Here is a 23,102-nt window from a genome sequence, read left to right as displayed (position 1 = left end):
GGACTGTCGTATCCAGATTATTTGCTTCTTTCTCTCTCACTCTTGCTTTCTCAGTCTCTGTCTCTGACTCTTTCTGGGTCTCTCTGTCTCTGTGCTCCCTTATTTTCTTTCAAGACGGAAGACGATATTTATGTGGTAGAATATTTTTTGCATGAAAACAACTCAGAATGAATTTTAACCAGAGATTTGGGGAGGCCTCAAATATATTCAGAGGGATTTTGGTTGGGGGGATATTTGACCTGTGGAGTTCACAGGGCTCTCAGTGGAGAGGCCCTGCTACTTGAGCGAGGTGAACATGGTCAAATGACTTAATCTCACAAAGCCTCAACTTTTTCATCCGCTAAATGGAAGCAATATGCTTCAGATGGTTTTTCTGTCAGGTAAGTGAGATAATACAAGAAAGGCAAGTCACTTAGTTCATGGTGCAGAGTAGGCATTACAAAACATTAGTTATAATATGTGATAAATTCATAATAATAACCTATTTGTCTTATAATAATAAATTATGTTAAAATTACTAAAAACTAATTAAATGAAACATAGTTTATCTTAATAAATGTGTATTAGGAGATTTAATCCTCTTCTTAAAATTTAGTTTGGAGACCCTGCTTTAAAATACTTGCTCCATTTCTTTTTTTCCTTTTTTTCTTCTTTTTTTTTTAAATGAAATTTATTGTCAAATTGGTTTCCATACAACACCCAGTGCTCATCCCATCAGGTGCCCTCCTCCAGGCCCATCACCCACTTCCTCCTCCCTCCTACCCCCCATCAACCCTCAGTTTATTCTCAGTTTTTAAGAGTCTCTTATGATTTGGCTCCCTCCTCTCTAACTTTTTTTTCCTTCCCCTCCCCCCATGTGGTTTACATACACAATGGAATACTACTTGGCAATGAGAAAGAATGAAATATGGCCTTTTGTAGCAACGTGGATGGAACTGGAGAGTGTCATGCTAAGTGAAATAAGTCACACAGAGAAAGACAGATACCATATGTTTTCACTCTTATGTGGATCCTGAGAAACTTGCTCCATTTAAAAGAAGCTGTGTAGCATACATTTTAACGTTTCCATGAAATAAGTGATCACTACCTGTCAAGGAGTTCTTTTCAGCAGACTTCGTTCTCATCCCTTTTGTAGATCTTTTATAGGACACCTCCTATCTTCACAAAGAAGAAATAAGAACATAGGACTCATACTGGGATTTGGCGCAAGGTCCCACATTCAGAAAATTGCAGCTGGAAGTTTTTTGGGTTTTTGTTGTTGTTGTTGTTGTTGTTTCCCTTTGCTCCAATTTTGTCAAATTATTTAACTTGAAAAAATGTTTGTGAATATGCAGTTTGTTTTTACATTATGCATCATTTTCTTCTCAGTGCTGCTACACGACCTTGAAACAGTTTTCTGGACTTGAAGTTTTGGTAGCTATATTATTGCAGACTGACCTGTAAGTTCATATTCTTCTTTAGAGGTAAAACACGAACCCATATGTCAAAATTAGGCATCCAGTGCTTATATGTTAACCACCGGAGGGGGGTTCATACCTGTATTAACTCTATTCACTAGAGCCTATACCAAGTTTTCGTATTATTCCTGACATAATATTCTTTTCGAAGTGCGTGCTTTATGTTAGGCCTTATCGTGCGTGTTGTACTATTTAATTATTACAAGAATCCCATATACAGGTCTTATTTCTCTCATTGTTATAAATGAGGACTCGGAATCTCAGCTTAACTCACTGTCCTATCACACAGTTGTTAAGTAGCAAAGCTGGAATCCAAGCCTATGTCCATCTGACTTCAAAACACATTCTCTTTCAATTCCACCATGCTGTGCCTGCACTTTTAAGTGAAATATCATGAATATCCTGGATCAAAGAAAAATCTTTATATTGCAAGAAACACTTGACTTATTGAACAGAGTTTCAGATGAACATACCCATTTAAATGCATTTACATCTTGCTTAAAGGCAGTACTTTCCAAGGAAACTGAAAATAAGCAATTAGATTTAATTTACTTGCAGGTGCACACCTGAGGCCATACCTACACCAGCCAAATAAATGGAGATTTGGGTATCTTTCACCAGGGAGCAGTAATATCTGTGATGCCATTTTGCAAAATGTATAATCGCACAATATATTTCCATTTAAAACAGTATAGCAGATTAAATCCTCTCTGCCAGTGTATTTCGCATATTTCACTATTTTATTGCAGTATTGTAATGACTTTTTCTGCCTCGGTATAACATCTGAACCTCACAAAAAGGAACATCAAGTGCCATTTAAATCACCTGCATTTGGAAGACATTGCTAATATTCTGCAAATGTACAAAATTATTTTTCCAAAAACAGATATATGAAGATTAATAATGACATGACTGATAAGTTTTTATGTGTATTGGGAAGTTAGTGATTAGTGTCAATATTTCAAAATTAATATTTTGAAAAAATTGTCAAAAATTACTTTTTTCAGACTGAGCAGGAATAAAACGAGACTCCAGAGAGGAAATACTTTATTATTTATGTGGTGAAAACTCTTACATGACAAATAATTACTTTCTGACAGCTACTGTAACTAATTTTTATTTATTGATGGTGAATCACAAATATTATAGTTGAAGTTCTACAAATAAGCAATAAATATGGACGAGAAATGTCATAATGTTTATTTTCAGTTCTTTGATTAATGAAGTGGCTATTTGAATATTCGAGCTGATTTCTTTCCTTAAAATTTTGTAAAACTTGAGATAGATTTTATATTTGCTTCAGTTGTTGATTATTCTGTCTGTGGTAGTATGGGTCAGCTCTGGTTGGCTTTGTTTTTGAGAGTTATAAATTACTAGTTTAAGGGCTCCAAGCTTATAACAAATCATCCATATTTTTAACTGAACTTGTGTTCCAGGTAATTGTAAACCCACATAAAACTGTAAGAAATAATTCAGAGAGATCTCTTGTACACTTTTCCTAATTTCCTCCAGTGGTAACAATTTGTAAAACTCTAGTATAATATCACAAGCAAGATACTAACATGTATTCAAACCTCCTATCGTATTCTGATTTCTCCTGTTTGCTTGCCCTTGTTTGTCTGAGTGTGTGTGTGTGTGTGTGTGTGTTGAATCTGTAATTTTTTTTGAGAAGTAGAAGTGTTCTCAGGAAGTTTACGTAGTTCATTAGACTGTTTGTAGTGCGCAGAAAGGTGTTTACTGGGTGAATGTCCGTGGTGTTCATAGATGATTTGTTTAGTTTGATTTGTATTTCCATGACTAGAAGTTAAATAAGAACCTCCTGGGTTAAAAACCTTGAAGGATTAACCTCCACTTCCTTTCGAGAGTAGGGAGACACACTTCTCTCAGGCTGCCTCTCCCATGGATTAAGAGTATACTGTTACACAGGATGGAATCATAAATTCAGCAGCCAAGAGGAACTCAGTTTAACTTTTATAAACTCATTAATCTCTTTTTAAGAATCATTTCTTTACTCATATATTTGGAAGAGATTAAATCTATTAACGCAGTATGAAAAGAGATACTGTTTTCCAACATTTCAGTGATTATCCTTCATGTGTTACTTTATATTCATCTTATTCTCTGTAGTTGAAGTCACTCTGTATACTTTTGCGAAGAGTATCTTCACACTCCCTCTTCCTTCCCTCTCTTCCTTTCCCCCTCTTCCCTTCCTTCCTTCCTTCCTTCCTTCCTTCCTTCCTTCCTTCCTCTGTGTATTCACATAATACTTAAGAAATTCTTACTTTCTTCAAAGTATCATACTAGGTATGAGGAACAAAGTTGATTAGACACGATACCTTATTTTCTTATAACTTTCTTATAACTTTATAATAGTCAGCCAGATGTTATTATTGATACTAGTCAGACATACACATGTACGTGCTCACTTGCTATAGAGTACTCTCATGGATGTCGGTGCAGAGAAAGAAAGCAGATTTTCAACAAGTCTAACTGGAAGTGACTGCTTATCCAACGGTGTTTTGGAGGACTGCCTTTCCGTGTCCATTTTGGTACTTGACCCAGTATTTCCGTGCGAGTTACAAAACCAGGAACCGTTAGTTTTCTCAAATGCTAAAATTCTGAAATGAAATTTCATGTTCCAATATAAATTGTTTAGGTATGGGAGTAAGAAAACCTCTGTGGTCTGAACTATTTAGGGAGTGGTCAGTCCTAGAATGGGTATTAGAATTTATGTAAAATTTGAAGATTTGTTCTTTTATTGCATACAGTGGAAACTCTATTTATGACTAACAGTATTCCAAGTGAGGTCAAGTGGGGATCACCATGATTTATAATTGGAGACTTCCTTCACCCTACCCTAATGATGCAGGCCCCTTCTTTTCTTGTAATTGCATTGTGTGTATGTAAATTAATTTCTCTGCGGTACTTTAGAATTTATTCTATGAAGTAGTCTCATTTCAAATATTGTTTATATTCTTCTCTCACTTCAAGCTCCTGTTTCAAATTTTAGCTTTGTTTCTGTCCGTTTGATTATCGTTTCCTGTGATGAAGCTGAAACTAAAAACATTCTACTCTAATTCTATGTTCTGGAAAAAAGGAGGTGTAATGGCTCATATGGTTGTGATTACGTATAAAGGTGGAAGCGTTTGCTCTGTTGTAGACACAAGTTGGGTTTGAAGTACTGATTTAATGATCTTTAGTGAAGCAAAATTATTTAAGGAAGGTGATCCCCAGAATGCACAGTGATTATGACTAATGCTTATTGCATATTTGTTCAGCAAATAAATCAAAAAGTGATTTGGTTAGGACTATATGCCATGTACTTGTCCCACAGCTTGCTTACAGAACCATAATCTTTCCTGGCGTACATGGGTTAATAATAAATACTGATAAATCCTGTCATTGTGCAGGTAACCTTGATTTGTTCATACTTTGTTGGCTTTGAAAATTCAAGAGAATAAATTAATACCAGACTTAAAAGTGCCATTTTTTCCTGAAGACATACTTTATTCAAGTTTAACATCCTTGGCTTAGGGAGCGCAAATTGCTGGACAAAATGGCCAAAAATAATGATGATAGATCTGCATTTTCACAGGGTTTTGGCTAAGGAATAACCTTAGATTTTGATAAAGAGAGATATGTAAGTATGAGAGATTAGAGTAAAAAATATTTTTGAAGAAATATTGGAGGGAGTATCTGTTTATATTTGGAGTATTGCCATTTTTACCATCAAGAAATTAGGATTGCCCGTGACTTTAATTTAACTGTCCAGTATATATTTAATCACTATTATTCAATATAGCAGTGTTTGCGAGAGACTTCTGTCTCTCACATAGTGGATGATTGTAGCTATTCTTTAATTATGATCAACTTTTCTTTCCTTTATTGTGACTTATTTAGTTGTGTCACTTTGAGTCAGTGTTCTATCCAGTTAAAAAGAAAAAGCAGATAATATGTACATCTACACTAAATAACTTAGGAAAAACAAAGAACATTATTCTCAAAAAAAAAAAAAAAAGATTGTGACAACAAATAAAGATGCTTTTACTTTCATATACGTGGTTTACCATGGGCATCACTTTATTTCCCAGCTACTCCTCTTAAGTTTGTTGTAAAAAGAGACCATTAGGTAAAGGACCCAATATGTCTGGCACATGATAAGCACCCAATACATGTTACAGATTTTATCTTGATTATTCTATAATTGAGAATATTTGAAGAGAGAAATGAAAAAAAATCTAACGATGGCCAGTAAGATAGGATAAATATTTTCTTTTGTTTTAAGTATTTTTCCTTCTTTTTTACTAATGTATAAGCAAGTTCCTTATTTTCTCCTTTTTGGCATTCTATGTGAAGATAATGTCGGTGGAACAGTTAATCTTGGTTATCTGAAAATGGAATGGGTGACTCACCTTTGATGTGAACCTTCACAGCTTACGTACCTTTGCCTGGCTTAGCTCTGAAGTTAAGAGGAAATACCAGAGTGGGGTTACTATGCACTGAAGCTCTCCCTTACCTGTGTGGGTGGAGTCAGCTCTGGGAGCTGCTCCTGTCATTTGTTGGATTCAGTATGATATTTTATGCCTCCATTTTTTTTTTTCATATGGAATGAAAATGGTTCTGGGTAGGAGCACCTGGGTGGCTCAGGTAGGACTGACTCAGGTCATGATCTTGCAGTTTGTGAGTTTGAGCCCCACGTCGGGCTCTGTGCTGACAGTTCAGAGCCTGGAACCTGCTTCAGATTCTGTGTCTCCCTCTTTCTCTGCCCCTCTTCCTCTTGTGCTCTCTCTCTCTCTCTCTCAAAAATAAATAAACATTTAAAAAAATTAAAAGGTTCTGGGTAAAATCTAGTTCTAGTGTGGGTAGTTATGATTATCAAACAAGGCTATATATTGAATACAAGTAGTTTTTACCTATGTGCTTCATTTTCCTTCTCAGTTATTCTCAATTATAAAATACAAAGGTGAAATTTATAGTATTTGTTGAATACTTAATATGTGTCAGATATTGTGTTGAGTCTTCTACGTATACGATCTCATGTTCACAACAAAATAGGAGGAACAATTAGGAAATTCAATTGATGCCCATGGGAAATAGCAGCAGCAAGGTGGTGGCTATAAACTGGTTTTCAGGATGGTCAATAAACTTTTTGCTCATATGATCTGAAATATTGAATCCTGAGTATATATAATCTCCAATCCTAATGATTTTTGAAATCATTGTAAGAATTTGTTAAATCTAATTTAATGATGTCCCATTGGTCATCTCTTTATTATCTGCATGTACAATTATTTTCCAGTATGCTCATAAAAGTATCATAGCTTCCTTTTTTCATGTGATTCGCTATATAAGAAAATACAAAACTGTGGGACACTCATGCATTTGGTGGAGGAGAAACTATTATAAATTACTATTACAAATAAAAGTAAAATCTTTCAGCTTATAGTGTTAGCAATGAAAAATCATTGTTTTGACTCTAGTTGAAACCCGTGCATAATTATTTCTGCAGTGTGTTATCTGTTGTATTTTAATTCTATTCCAAATAACCAATATTTAAGATGAATAATATAAAGAAATCATAATGGAGCTACAGAATGCTATTTACTGCCTGTGGTTTTTAGTTAATGAAGATAGAGAGAAAATCAGTCAAAACTTACTGATTCCATAGCTCAGGGCAAGTTATCTTGGCATTTGTATCCATCTTTCTTTTAAAAATAAAAAAGCCTTTTTGAAGGATGTCATTAATGGACATATTTTATTCATACTTGACAGATATACATCATTCCAACATACTTCCTAGATTCTGATATTTGTTTACATTTATTCATTTACATACTAGAGTTTTACAGATACCCTTTAAATTTAATGCCCTTTTGACTGTGTGAGTATCCTGATACATAGTCATCAAATAGTGATGATGTTAAAAATCTAGAAATTAAAAAAAAAAGAGAGCAGCTGACTTCTTGCATCATATGTGTAGTTTAGATAATTGTTGTCACTTCTGGGCGCCTGAGTCTGGTATCAGGAATCACATGACCACTCGTGAATGTGCTCATCCGTTAGAGGATAAACAACTGATTCTAGTTTGTCTTAGGAACAAGCAATGAAAAGGGTCCCTTCTATTACCAGGTATTATAAACTGAGGGGACATGATAGAGATACTTCTAGATGAGCTCATCTCTCTGATTTTTAGTGCTTGAGGTGATGGGCTTCTAGTTATTGCTAGTATTGTTACCTCAATTTCAGGACTTGGTGAAATTATGAAAAAAAAGTGAAGAAAATTTTTCTACTATAGACAATAATTTATAAGAAAAGGCTAGTATTATTTAAGATAAAGGCAGCTTACAAGATCTTTCCCAACAGCTTTTAGAAATACTATTTTGTCATACGAAAACCAGATAAAGACACCACTAAAAAGAGAGAACGACGGGCCAGTACCCCTGATGAACACAGAGGCAAAAATCCTCCACAAAATACTAGCAAACCAAATCCAACAATACATTTAAAAAATCATTTACCACAATCAAGTGCCGGTTCAATATTAGTAAATCAGTCATCATGATGTATCACATTAAGAAGAGAAAGGATTAAAACCATATGATCATTTCAATAGATTTAGAAAAAGTACTTGACAAAGTACAACACTGATTCATAACAAAAACCCTCAACAAGGTAGGTCTAGAAGGAATATACCTCAATATAATAAAGGCCATATATGAAAAACCCACAGCTAACATCATCCTTTATGGGGAAAAACTGAGAGCCTTTCCCCTACGGTTAGGAAGAAGACGGGTATGTCCACTCTCACCACGTTTATTCAAATAGTACTGGAAGTCCTAGCCACAGGAATCAGACAACAAAAAGACATAAAAGGCATTCAGATTGGTAAGGAAGGAGTAGAACTTCACTATTTGCAGATGACATGATACTATACATAGAAAACCCTAAAGACTCCACCAAAAAGCTGCTAGAACTGATAAACGAATTCAGTAAGGTCACAGGGTACAAAATCAATGTAGAGATATCTGTTGCATTTCTGTACATCAATAATGAAGCAGCAGAAAGAGAAATTAAGAAAATAATCAATTGCACCCCAAACCATAAGATACCTAGGAATACACTTAACCAAAGAGGTGAAAGACCTGTACCCTGAAAACTATAAAATAGTGATGAAAGAAATTCAAGATGACACAAAGAAATGGAAAGACGTTCCACGCTCATGTCATACCACCCAAAACAATCTACATGTTTAATGCAATGCCTGTCAAAATATCAACAGCATTTTTCACAGAGCTAGGACAAACAATCCTAAAATTTGTATGGAACCAGAAAGACCCTGAGTAGCCAAAGCAGTCTTGAAAAAGAAAATCAAAGCTGGAGGCATCACAATTCTGGACTTCAAGTTATATTACAAAGCTGTAATAATCAGAACAGCATGGTACTGGCACAAAAATACACACATAGATCAATGGAACAGAATAGAAAACCCTGAAATAAACCCAAAATTATATGGTTAATTAATCTTCAACAAAGCAGAAAAGAGTATCAGTGGGAAAAAGTCTCTTTAACAAATGGTGTTAGGAAAATTGGACAGCAACATGTAAAAGAAAGAAACTGGACCACTTTCTTACACCATACACAAAAATAAGTTAAAAACAGATTAAAGACCTAAATGTGAGACCTGAAACCATAAAAATCCTAGAAGAGAACATAGGCAGTAACTTCTTTGACATCAGCTGTACCAACATTTTTATAGGTCTGTCTTCTTAGGCAAGGGAAACAAAAGCAAAAAAAAAAAAACAACAACAACAACAACAACTATTGGGACTTCATCAAAATAAGAAGCTTCTGCACAGCAAAGGAAACAACAAAACTGAAAGTCAGCCTAGGGAATAGGAGAAGATATTTGCAAATGACACGTCTGATAAAGGGTTAGTATCCAAATTATATAAAGAACTTATTCAACAACCCCAAAAGCAAACAATCCAGTTAAAAAGTGGGCAGAAGACATGAACAGACATTCTCCAAAGAAGACATACATATAGCCAACAGGCACCTGAAAAATGTTTATCCTCACTTACCCATCAGGGAAATGCACATCAAAAGTACAATGAGCTATCACCTCACACCTGGCAGAATGGCTAAAATCAACAGGTGTTGGTGAAGATACAGAAAAAGGAACTATCATGCAGTTAGTGGGAATGCAAACTGGTGTAGCCACTCTGGAAAACAGTATAGTGGTTCCTCAGAAAGTTAAAACTAGAATTACATTAGGATCCAGCAATCACACTACTGGGTATTTACCCAAATAATACAAGAACGCTAATTCAAAGGCATACACGCACCCCTGTGTTTATACCATTAATGCTGTAAACACCCCTGTGCTTGTAGAATTATTTAATTATTTAAACACTGGGGTGTTTATAGCATTATTTACAATAGCCAAGATAGGGAAGCAGCTCAAGTGTCCACACGTCGATGAATGGACAAAGAAGATATGGTATGTATATACAATAGAATATTATTCAGCCATATGAAAGAGTGAACTCTTGCCATTTGCATGGACATGGATGGAGCTAGAGAGTGTAATGCTAAGTGAAATAAGTCAGTCAGAGAAATACAAATACCATATGAGTTCACGGAGATGTGGAATTTAAGAAACAAATGAGCAAGGGAATAAGAGAGAGAGAGAGACCAGGAACAATCTCTTAACTGTAGAGAAGAAACTGATAGTTACTAGAGAGAAGGGAGGGTGGGAGGGGGATGGGTTAAACAGGTGATGGGGATTAAGGAGTGCACTTCTTGTGATGGGCACCGGGTGATGTATGGAAGTTTTGAATCACTACATTGTACACCTGAAATTATTAAAGCACTGTATGTTAAAAAAAAAAAAAACAGCAAAAGAAAAAGGAATACTATTTTATCTAAAATTAACATATTTACAGTACTAAACAACAGAAACTCTTTCCGTCAGCTATAATTTCTGTCGTCTTAAAACTGATTTACAGGGGCATCTGGGTGGCTCAGTCGGTTGAGCATCCGACTTCAGCTTAGGTCATGATCTCACAGTCTGTGAGTTCGAGCCCTGCGTCGGGCTCTGTGCTGACAGCTCAGAGCCTGGAGCCTGCTTCAGATTCTGTGTCTCCCCCTCACTCTCTGCCCCTCCCCCATTCATGCTCTGTCTCTCTCTGTCTCAAAAATAAATAAGAACATTAAAAAAAAAACTTAAAAAAAAAAACCTGTGATTTACAACAAATTCCAGTCATCTTTTTCCTTCCAACCTGGGATTAATTTTACCTCAAGGCAGTTCTTTCTATTTCATTGGACCTCTGCCCTATAAACAATTTTATTTGTAAATAATATGTTTAAATGTTTATGTTAACACTGAATTGTATTCACTTATGAAAGAGATTATTTCTGATCTGTTGAAGGAAAGAGATAGCTTATACTGTCTTTTGTCAGCTTTCCCTCCTCTGAGATGCTATTCCTGATTTCTCTGAGTTGCCTTAGGAGCTTTTTTTTTTCTTGCTGGTCAAATTTTATCTCCTGCTTGTACCAAAAACTTCCTAAGTTGAGTCATAATTATCTCATCACCGTTAGAATAAGTCCCATAAGGAAAAGATAGACGTTAGATTCATGTTTGTATCTCAGTATTCCACACTGTGCCTGGCATTATGTGTTTAACAAATAATTTTAAATGAGTATATACCTTTTTTAACTAAAGTTTTATTGAGTGCAGTTTTATAAATAAAATAGTCCTGAAAATAATTCTGCCTGCAGAAGTTGAATACCTGGTGAGCTGTTGTAGCTCTGTTGGGTCATGCCGCAAATGAGCATATGTCAGACTTCCTATGAGGGGTCACTCCACAGAAATGATGTTTTCAGAGGCAGTTGCTTCTATGTAGAGGAAAGGATCAAACCTTAGATTTGTGTAACAAGCTCTGAATTTTTGGAAACCACACTCATGAGTAATACTATCTGCCATCTTGCCTAGTTGGCTTCCTTCCTCTTTCTCTCTTTCTCCTTCCCTCCTTCCTCTTTCCTTATCTCCCTCCTTCAAGAGCTGGTGTTTTTATATCTTATATTCATGTTGGAAAGGGGCAGGTCCAAGGAAAGTAAAAAAAAGCAGGGGTGGGGGATGAAGAGAAGAGGAATAACATATACCAATCACAATATAGAGAGCATTTACCTACTTAACCCACTTGAGGGCTACATGTGGGCTATAGAAATATTTTACAAGCTGAAAAATGTGAGGGCATCAGATATTGTTTTGCAATCACTGTGTGCAGTTTCCCATCAGAATGCTTTCTTCAGAGAAAATGCCATCGACCAAATGAAAAGGTGGGGTGTTGTTTTGGAATGTTCAAAATGCCTTTTGTGCTTAGTATTGCTATGAAAAAAAACTTATGTCCTTTCTTATGTTAGTATTGATGTGATGTATTTAATCAGACTTTCAAATTTTTATTTTATTTATTCTATAACTATTTTCTCTGAAGACTGATCATCAAGGAGAGAGGGAATGTGGGAAACTCCATGGATTTAAAACCTTGTACCTTAGATTTTTTTTCTGTCTGAAATTTTTGGGACAGAAATGTAATAGTTTATTGTGAACTCTGATAATCAAACAATAATTTTGCCACTCTGCTCTGTAAAGCTTTCTCGGTGTTTTGTTTGTTTAATCTTTTCTACCACCTTGCCTCCTTCAAAACTTGCCCTGTGGCCCCATCCTTCAGGCATTCATATTCTGCTTTCCAAATCGACTGGCAGCTAATCTTATAAATGAATCCATTCTAATGGCTGCTGATATGATACTGGGGCTTGAGGTCAATCCTTCCACCTAGTTAAGTTGTTAAAATTTTTTAAAAGAGGCAGTCTGATGAAGCAAACTGAGCATGAGAGCATCAGAAAAACAGAGTTGGAGTCCAAGTTTCAGCACTAATTTTGTACCTTAAGTTTGAGCCCCAGCCCAATAAATATGATGGTAAAATTATACCGACTTTGTCTCTCAGGGAACGAACTATTAAAGTACGTATTAGAAAATGAAAAAGTGGTATGTATAACACTGATTTAAAGGCCTCTTTAGAAACAATGATTTAACCCAAAGCAGTGAAGATATATATATAGTTTCTGCAACTCTACCAGGTACAGAGCTTTGTGGGATATCTAAAAAGTTCCATGTAGAGAGATCATAAAGATGTACAAATCACTATTATAAAGAAGACAATGATGAAAAATATTAGAATTAAAATCAATGCTGTAGGAGTTCAAAGGGAGAGATCACCTCTGAATTTCTGGCAAGGAGGAGCTGTATGAATCAGAGAGGTGTTCATTTAGGAGGTAACAATAGACTTCCAAAAAACGGTAGGGTTTAAGCATAACACTAATGACAGGTATTTAGAGCTCTATACCACACAGAGAAGGCTTTAAAAACACAGAGAGATTGAGTAAGACTGTACCCTAAAACACAGAGTGTCAGGGAGGCTGCTTTCGGCAATATTTCTCTTCTCAGTTATGTATAACTTAAGAATATATACAACTATGAAGATACACAAGCATTAATAAGAGGCTCCAGAATTTCGAGGAAGTGACTGCAGCTTGCTTGATCTTTTGGAATTATATTTCTGGAAGTATTATCTGAAATTAATATTTTCAGCAGTATGAGTCCAAACTTCAGAAATAAAAACTTTGTGCCAACACTATAGCCTACATATTAAATCTTTCTGTCTATGGAGGCATTTTCACACCAGATACGCCTGTATCCTATTTATTGCAGATGCCATAAGTAAGAGAATTAAGTGGCTGATACACTTAATTCTTTAATGTTTGATACTTGACAGCACTTGTTCTCCCAAATTTGGGGACCCACATCAAGACTTCAGAAAACATTTCAGTAGTATGATGAGAAATGGCATATTCACGTAGTGTCAAATTATTTCCCCCACTAGATACTTATTCATTACAAAGGGAAATTTGCCACCTTGACAGTGGAGAAACCTGGCAGACACAACTTTAACCAAATCATCAAAATGACCATCACTAGTAATAGGACATATGGATCTCATGTACCCCCTGCTGTGGGACACTGGGAAGGACACAGTATTCCTTCTGGTGACAATGCATAACCTTGGTCTCTTCATGAGGAGATACCAGACGAATGCAACTTAAGAGACAGTGTTTAAAATAATGGCCAGTGTTCCTCACTCACATCGAGGTCATGAAAGACAAGAATACGGTTTGTAAATTAGTTAATATTTACAAACAGATTAGTTAGATTAGTTAACATTAATCTTCTGGTGTTGATAATCATACTGTTGGCTATATTAGACATTACCATTTGGAGAAACTGGAAGAGGAGATAGTAGAATTTCTGTACTATTTTTTTTTAAAGTGATACTTGTACTGGTTCACTGGATGAAAAATTTTAAATCCATCATGGAATGTCACTTTTAGACCAGTCTTCTGCATGTTTCTATCTTGGCTGAGAGTACTTTATAGAGCACTGTGACTTCCCTGGATTAAAGACTTTGAAAGTAATACTGTCATTTCCCCATGTTATTTGTTCTTCTGTGAAGTCATTCTGCCATCCTTTGGCTCTCCAGTATTGTGGCCCCAAAAAGTCACCTCTCCATTCCAAATATAGACCTTTTCATCCGGGTAAAACTCATCCTAATCACAGTTGATGCTTAAGAATGTTTACCTGTTAAAGTTTGTCATTGCATTTCCTTACTTCTCCATCTGCACCATTTCACAATGTGTTAAAAAAGAGAAAAAAAAAAGACGACATCTGGATTAATATGGTTTTTGAGGTAAAGAAGTACCTAGCAAGCCAGTGGTCTTTAGTTCCATTGTGCGCCAAGTATCTTTTTCCGCATTAATAAATTTAACCTGTGAGAGAGCCTGCCATTTTAACATCTACCGAAGTAGATGTTGCCTAAAATTTAGAACTCCAAATATCAATAAGGTGCACCGGTGTTCTATAGTAAATGTTCTTTAAAAGCTTGTTTCATTTTAGTCAAACAGGGTCTAGGGTTGATTTGTACCCAAAGTTTCTCCTTTAGAGTTCTTTTCTCCTGGAGAAAACAAACCTTCTCCAGCAGACCAGTGCCCTGTGGGTCCTGTCCCTTCTACGGACCTCCTGCCCGTTGACTAACTTTTGACTGTTGCCCCTCCGCTGCTGTTTTCTGTGTCTGTTAGCCCAGACCTTTCACTTCTGTGATGATTCCTTCCTAACCATACCTTCCAAAGGATTGTCTCCCTCTGGGTCTCAAGATTTGAAACAGGAAGTGGGATTGGGTCAGCCTGTGACAAGGAGGGGTGTCTGGAAGGTCAGGGAGGGTTTCTGGCAGCAAAGAGACATACAGTGCCAGGTTTCTTGAGCAAGAGTGGGGACTCCCTCCTTCCTCCTTCCAGCAGCTGAAAGGAGTCCAGAAACTGCAGCTCCTCTTTCCAGTGACACTTCCAAACATTTGCAAGAGCCAGTCTCACTCCACGTGAATGTTTTCAGACACCTGGGATGAGCTGATTTTCTGTTTGTAGAAATAGACCACAGAGCAAAGGGCAAAATATGGCAGTTCTTCCCCCCTGTCTTGAACATGGTCTCTGCATAGAAAACTTATTTTGTATGTGAACATGCAGGTGAGGGCTTTCTAGTTTTATTTCAGATCATGGTTTTGTTTTTAAAAACATCTTGAATTTTCTACCTTATTACCAATGATATTACTACCTGGAACCACATTTTCTCTCTTCTATTTCTCTATGTTGAATATGGTAATTTGTAGGTTTCAGTAGGCCTTATAATAATAGAAAGAATATCCAGACCTATCATAGCCTCAGAATTAATTCTTAAAGCCAGCCGGAATACTAAAGTAAAAGATTCCTGAGTTTGTGTTATATGCTGATATATGGTGGCATATACACGTGAATTTGCTTCTTCTTAATGCTGTGCACGTTGATTGCCATGACGTTTTAGAAACTGTAGCCAAAGGGTGCATTTTTATTCTTGAGAAATGCAGTGATTTAACTGGCTCTAGGATTTAGACAATTCCAGTGTCTTGTTTTGGAGTTTTTAGGCACTGAATGCATGAAAAGGGAATGTTTCTATTTTGCCACCACCATTATGTTATCTTTTCCAGTGCAATTACAAGCTAATTCAGGCTCTTTGTGTTAGACTAATAGCTTCTGATTCGCTGCTGTCACCCAGTACCTCTTCATGCACTTTTAATAACATCTGCAGTGCCCCCAGCACTTACCTAGGATGAGCATTTTTCTCTAAGTAGAGACTCATCTTTGGCAAATCATTAATGGAACATCAAAAAGATCCCATCTGTTAGAGTTACATATGGCTAAGATCAGAATTATCAAATATCTCATTTTTTTCTTTATTCTTTTTTTCTTTTTTTTCCCCTTTCTTATCCACACAATAAATGTAGTTGTCAGCAGGATAAGTTCATGCGCCGGATAAGGTCACAATTTCATTTAGTGACAACTTCCAACAGTACGAACTTACAAGGTTCGATTTATTAAAGAGTCAGAAGGGATAAGATCACTGCATGGCCAGCCTGATTTATCAGGGTTTGACTGGAGCACTTGAATAGGGAATGTCGTATTTCAAGTTTATGTTCAGAACTGTAGTTGTGTGTGTGTTATGACTGTATGACTCAAAAATTGAGAAGGGAAATTAGAAAAGGTATCCCTATAAGGCGATTTGTAGCCACTTAACCAAGAACTATCATTTCCTGCGCCAAACTATGCTTTGAGATGGCTCAACATAGCATAATGTAAATGGCACCGTTTGTCTTCAAATGCAGATGAAACATGCTGTTCTTAATGCCCGAGGAAACACACATAGTGGCAGCCCTGCACTTTGGCTGTGAAGATAATCAGCAGTGAAACGATCGTCTCACCCTCTTGTGTATCTGGCGGGCAGCCGTCAAATGGTTAAACCATAAAATAGCAAGAGCTCTGCCATACTTCAGCCACCTTGGCTGACTTTGAAAATGTTTTGAGATTTTTAGAATCTTTGAGCGCTTTTTGAACTCAGCATGACTTCGGGGCTGTCCATGTTTGATACCATGATGTATAATGTTTTCCAGCCATGAAGAAAATATAAATATGGGTTCTGACGCTATAGCCTTCTGTTATAGGAAGGCCTGATAAACATTATGAGCTAATTCATGTGGTCTGCTTTAAAATTTGGTTACATGTTTAGAACCAAGTTCAAACCAATCCAAATTTTATTTTCAGCAAATGAAATATGATCTTCTGTCGTCTCACTTATTTGCAGCCATGTCCTATGAAAACTGAGACTGGAGTTAAGGGACGTTCTATAAATACCGTATACATTTATGTCATCAACTTAATGCTGAATTCAGTCGAAGCATGATGGCTGATAACTATGCTAAAAGACCCACATCTTGTCTGTTCCCCTTTGGTATACTACGGTTTTCGTATATTTTGCTTTCTAAAGAGCCATCAAAAGGACCCTATTTAAGAGAAGGAAAACAATGGCTTCATTGTACTTTCAATAAAATAAGATTTGAGGGTATCTCTCTTGATTTTAAGTATTTCTTTCCACCAGTGAATTTCTTTTATTTGCACAAAAAAGTGAGTTGATATCTTAAAAGCTGCAGTATGTTTGGTAGTGATTTCGGAGTTAGGGCTTTCTCTCTCTCTCTCTCTCTCTCTTTTTTTTTTTTAAGTGAGGCTATCATAAGTCTTTGAGTAATCACAGACTTTTAAAAGTATGCATTATCAAGAAGATAAGAGAAACAGCCCTCAGCACTAACAATATTATCTTTTACCAAAATTGATTAGTCCACCCTATGTGTCTCAAATATTTTGTGTGAATTTACCCAGCATGTAAAAAAAAAAAAAAAAAAAGAGGCTTCTTTTTGAGGAATAGCTGCAAAAATATGAACTGGGATGAGAGGAAAAATCTTTAGTTTTCATCCTGCTCCATATTTCACAGATGAGGTAATGTAAGTAAATGTAGCAAAATGCTGAGCAAATGAAATGATTATTATTGTACTCCAAAGAGAAGATACATACTAAGACAACTTTTTTTTTTGTCCTTAAAATCAACTTTAACTGCACTAAAATTGAGTGTAGGAACTTGAGTGTAAGTAAATTAAGTGTATGAAGTCTTTACACAATCAACTATGTTCAGTTTATGATTTGCAATTACCACATGTCACAAACTATATTGATTACCAGGGGATAAACAGAAATTAAAAACCATACCTGTAGTTCAATGTGCCTATTTATATTCCCGTTGAGGTGAAAAGGGTTATCAAAGAGAAACCACCAGCTAATAATTAAATAGAAAACTGTGTACCATTGGATTATAAATGCCATGGGAGTACTAGGGAAGGAGAACTCAGTTTTCTCTGGAATTCAGAGACATCTGGTGAGACAGAATAGCTTTGGGTTTGATCTTGCAACATGAATAGTTTATCAAGTATAGTGTGTCTGCCATGGAGCAAGCACAGTTCTCTGAAAGGTGACGGTTAACCTGGACATGAGGAGGAAAGTACAGTGAGAAAGACTTTCTTGATCTGGAGTGAAGAAGAGTCTCTTCTGAAGAGCAAAACAGAAAGTGAGGCAGGCACCGTGGAGCAACATTGTGGTTAAGATTCAGGCATAAAAGCTCAAGTTGGGATGGTCAGAAGGGAGCTAGTCGAGGAACTTGTACCAGTGAGTGAGATGGTGACCATGGAGTTTTTTAGCATGTTTATGCTGATAGGGATTTGGAGCCTGAATTGGAGCTATAGAGTGAATTGAGATGGGTTGGAAATCTACATCTGAGTTGATGAAACCTGGGGAATGCTGATAAGAAAGGTGAACCCCCCCCCCAAAAAAAAAAACAGAAAGGTGAATCCAGAAGATATTTGAAAGGAAGATAAGCCAAGGTATGGCGTGTATTTTGGATGGAAGTGGTAAGAGGCAGTGTGACCACAGACATTGGCGAATGGTCACATGTGTTGATGCGAGTTTGTGGACACGCTTTTAGAATGCTTCAATGTCTTTTGGGTGAAGTAGTAAGTATTTATTAGGCACTTTGCATGTGTTATGATGTGAAATAATCCTCCCAGCAGTAATATGAAGAAGATATTATAGTTCCCATTTTGTATGCAGAAACTGAAATTCAGAGGGTTAAGGGACTTACTCAGGTTCACATGGCTTATTCAACAGACTCTTCTCCAATTCAGTTTTGAACTCATTCCAGCCTGTGTACTGGCCTCCCCTTCTACCAGACTCCTTTCACTCTGCCTACTCATGATTTCCATTTCATCAAAAGGTATCTTTCTGGTTCTTTTCTTACTTTCATAAATTTTCCCATTACTTGATTGATCCCTCCTCCTTTACATTCTCAATCATTTGACTGCTATATCGGATTCTTCTCTATTCTCTTGCACTTCTAATTTTCTGTGCATGCTCCTCTATCATTCTGCCTTTTGAAGATCCTCGGAACTCTGTCTCAGGTCTTCTTATTTTATTGTGATATACTCTGTCCTGGGTGAACCATACAATGGCTTTTATTGCCATAGACCAGCTAGTTTTAATTAGTGGCTAAAATGCCAAAATTTATCATTCTAGTTAAGACCTTGCTTCTGGGTCTCAGGCTTGTACTTGCCCATGTAAAATCACCTCTTGCCTTCCTTACAGCCACTTTGACCGGAATATTTCCAAACTCTAACTCTTCATCTTACCCTTAAATCTTTTTTGTGTTTGTTCTTTATCTCAGCAATATATGACCATTGACCCATTTGCTTAAGCCGATACCTGAACAGTATTGTTGGATTTTCCCTTCCCTAACTCCTAAAATCTGAATAATCAATAGGTTCTATGGTGTCTACTTCCCAAGCCTTGTGAATGGATTACATTTCCTGAAATTTGCCCAAGGTCCAGGCTTGTCTTGTTTGTTGCTTTATGCTTGGGCATAACCCACAGTCTGATACCAAATAAATTAGTGGAATCAAAGAACGAATAAGTTAATGTATGGAGGCAAAAAAGAATGAATAAACAAATCAAACAGGAATTGGAGCTTTGCTTTCTGATTTTGAAATATCTGTCCTTTTTAAGTTAAACATCCATTTTTATGATAAGCTGTTGGACCTGGCACTTTGACTCACCATTCCAGGGTCCTTTCTACCTGTGATGACATATCTGGGGAAAGAAAATCATGGTATCAGGAGCACCTTACCAACTAGCAAGTGAGTGCAAAACCCTCTTTACCAATGACAAAGCCAAGACTCGGAAAAGACATCTCTTCTTCAAGGCTGTTTAGTTGATTATTGGATAGAGTTGACTAAAAGTTAATCTTATTTTTGGTGTGATAATGTCTCCTCTATTTCATGACACTTATTTATCTTCAAAAAAAATTTAAATATTATATTGTCAAGCAACATCTAAGTTAAATTAAATATAATTTCCATTTATACAATGTCTTCTCTTGCTATCATTAACCTATGTAGCTTTGGTAGTGTTCAAATGCTAATTATTTTCAATGTGTTTGCAGTTTTCTAGTGAATAAATGGATATTTTTATTTAACTACTTCAGCAACAGAATGGATTTTCCTAAACCTCAAAATAACTTCTTGATAAGCAAGAAAGGAGACTGGGATATGCCTGTTTGCCTAGTAAAGTTGAAAAGATTGACTTGTTAGCTTGAACAGTTACTGGACTTTTTGTTATGGCCATGTTTAAGAGCTCATAAAAGTAGTTTTGGTTTGCTTAAAATTCTAATGCAGAGTCAAAGACACCTCAAGAACTTTGGAGATATTTGGGTATCACTTTATGATCTGCCCTAAGTTTGTAGTTCTTAATCCATTAAAAGACAGAGCTACTTGTAAATCCACAGGTATAGATAAGAAGTCACTGACTGAGCCTGAACCCTTTTCAAATGAAAAATGTCAGTGGCAGAAAGAGAGAATGAATTACTTTTTAAAAAGGTTTTCAAAGATCCTCAGATTTCTCTGGTATCACTTAAATGTGACATGACTGTTCTTTTTTTAAGTGTGTAAAAACAAGCAAATTATTTGGGCATCATTTTTATGTAGAAAAGAACATTCTTAACCAGTGTTTAGCTGAGGGATTGAAATGTATTTTATCTTTAAATAGTAAGTTATAAAGAAATTGCTTAAAATTTAAATATCATTGGAAAATTCAAAGAACTATCAGAAATTAAACCGTCTCTTTTCAAGTAGAATAAAATCTTAAAGATGTAAATCACTATATTATCACATTTGAATATGAAGGCACACATTGTGGGACATTTCCCACTGAGTCCTTTTTGACATCATATTGGATTATTAGCTAGGCTCTGCCTCTGAAAATTTGGGGTATAAGCGCTCTGCTTCCAATGTACTAATCAAAAAGATTGTACAAGGATGCAAAACATTTTCAGGGGAAAAATCTCAGAAATGGGTTTGTTATTCCACAAAGAGAAAACAAATTATTGTTCCATATTCCCTGGACTCTGGACTTGATACTTAAGCATATATTATTTATTGTAAATATCTTATTTATAAAGCTATATTTCAGAAGCTCAACTCATTGAATCTTTTTGGGGTCCATTTTCCTCATTACTGATCATCTTTAGCTACTGATACATCAGAGTGAAAAACAAACTGGAGGGGAGAGGAGCTGTCTCAGTTCAATGAGTTTAATGAGTTCTTCCATTTTTCGTGTCTTTGGCAAGTGGGAGAGGAAGGGAGCATGAGAAGTAGGGAGAATGGTGTAGTTCTTGAAGTGACATTTTTTACCGTGAACATGGAATTGTTATTTCCATTGCATTTTCATTGTCCCGATACAGATAAATTTATATTTCATAATGGACACAATGTCAACAGTACTCAGAATTTTAGCTGGTTGTGGTTTACATAACTTTGACTTTGGTTTTCAGGATTCAAGCAATAATAGAAACATGAAAAGTAATGTCTGGTATTTTAACTATTAAACAGAGGTGACACAAATGCCAAGAAGTAAAGGAAAGATCTAACTGAACTCAGGTTGATGGTATTGCTTTTAAAAACATCAAGATTAAATCTACATATTTATTTATTTATTTATTTATTTATTTATTTTAAATTTTAACGTTTATTTATTTTTGAGACAGAGAGAGACAGAGCATGAACGGGGGAGGGTCAGAGAGAGGGAGACACAGAATCTGAAACAGGCTCCAGGCTCTGAGCTCGCGGGGCTCGAACGCACGGACTGCGCGATCATGACCTGAGCCAAAGTCCGCAGCTTAACCGACTGAGCCACCCAGGCGCCCCTAAATCTACATATTTAAAGACAGTTACTGACTTGAACAGAAATTAAGGCCAGAGTAAGACAAAACATTTATGCTAAATTACCTACCATAACTTATGTATCGCTTAGAAAATGTAATTACTGAATACATTCTATTTTATTTAGAACTTTTCTCAGCTATCTGTGGTATATGGGTTTCCATTTATACTTCTTATTCATCCATTTATTCCCGCTTTAATGTCTGCTCTTCAGCAGGTTGAGAAGAAATACCAATAAAAAGAAGTAATACATTGTATTATTAAGATTAATATTTTAAAATACAAAGCTTTTGCTATGATAATATGGTATAGTGATACTATCAGAACATAAATATCATAGATTTAATTATTTAAAGAGAAAGATTCCAATTCTCCAATTCATGATTGAGATTTTGTTTGATTATCCCAAAGACTTTTTAGGCTGATGGCCATTCTTGGAAGATTTGAAGCCTTCAGTTAGTTATTTTTTTTTAATTAATTCACTTATTTCTTTATTTTATTTCTTAATTTTTTTAATGTTTATTTATGTTTGAGAGTGAGGCAGACAGAGCATGAGCAGGGGAGGGACAGAGAGAGGGAGACACATAATCCGAGGCAGGCTCCAAGCTCCGAGCTGTCAGCACAGAGCCCAACGCAGGGCTCAAACTCGTCAACCAGAAGATCGTGACCTGAGATGAAGTCAGACACTTAACCAACTGAGACACCCAGGCGCCCCTTATTCATTTATTATTTAAGTGAGCATTTGATGAATTCCTACTTTATGCTAACGTGTATACTATCTTCACTTCCTGTTTCCTTTTAATGATCCAATGTAATAATTTGGAGGGAATGAAAGGAGGGAGACCACCCTAAACTGGCTGTTTCATAAGGTTTTTTTTTTTTTTTCAAACTCTTCTGGGGACATAATCTACATCAAATACCAAATATAAAAGAAAAATGAATTTGATTAAACATTTTTTTTAATTTGGGAAAACATACATCTCTACTTTTTGTACGTGTAAATATTTTAGCCCCTGAAATTAGTAGTACTTTGAAAAAACTACCACATACTTCCAGAGACTCTCCAGATGTTGCTCACCACGAGTCTTGAATAACTATAATCAAAGTATTGTGTACGGTGTATATCTTTAATTATAATTTTTAGTTACATTCGTGAGCAAATATAAGAATGTTAACTCTAAGCCATTGTCCTAATGTTTCTTGTCTATCCGTTTTGGCATCACAGCACTGCTTTTGGAAAAGTGTTATTATTTCAGGTTCTTAAGGACTTACTAAATAGAATTCACTTCTGTAGATGATGTGTGTGAAAAAGGTGCAAGAAAGAAATTGGACTAAATCTGAATACAATTATAAG

The 23,102-nt window shown here is 36.0% G+C and overlaps 1 protein-coding gene across 2 annotated transcripts in view; it reads left to right on the top strand.

The window, feature by feature from the left end:
* Window positions 1-23,102, top strand: part of ZFPM2 (zinc finger protein, FOG family member 2) — a 464,096-nt gene that overhangs the window by 210,358 nt on the left and 230,636 nt on the right. The window lies entirely within an intron of this gene.

Source organism: Acinonyx jubatus, chromosome F2 (genome assembly GCF_027475565.1).
Source record: "Acinonyx jubatus isolate Ajub_Pintada_27869175 chromosome F2, VMU_Ajub_asm_v1.0, whole genome shotgun sequence".
Lineage (NCBI taxonomy): Eukaryota > Metazoa > Chordata > Mammalia > Carnivora > Felidae > Acinonyx > Acinonyx jubatus.
The sequence above is the reverse complement of the archived record's forward strand: the minus strand, read 5'-3'. Positions and strand labels throughout refer to the sequence as shown.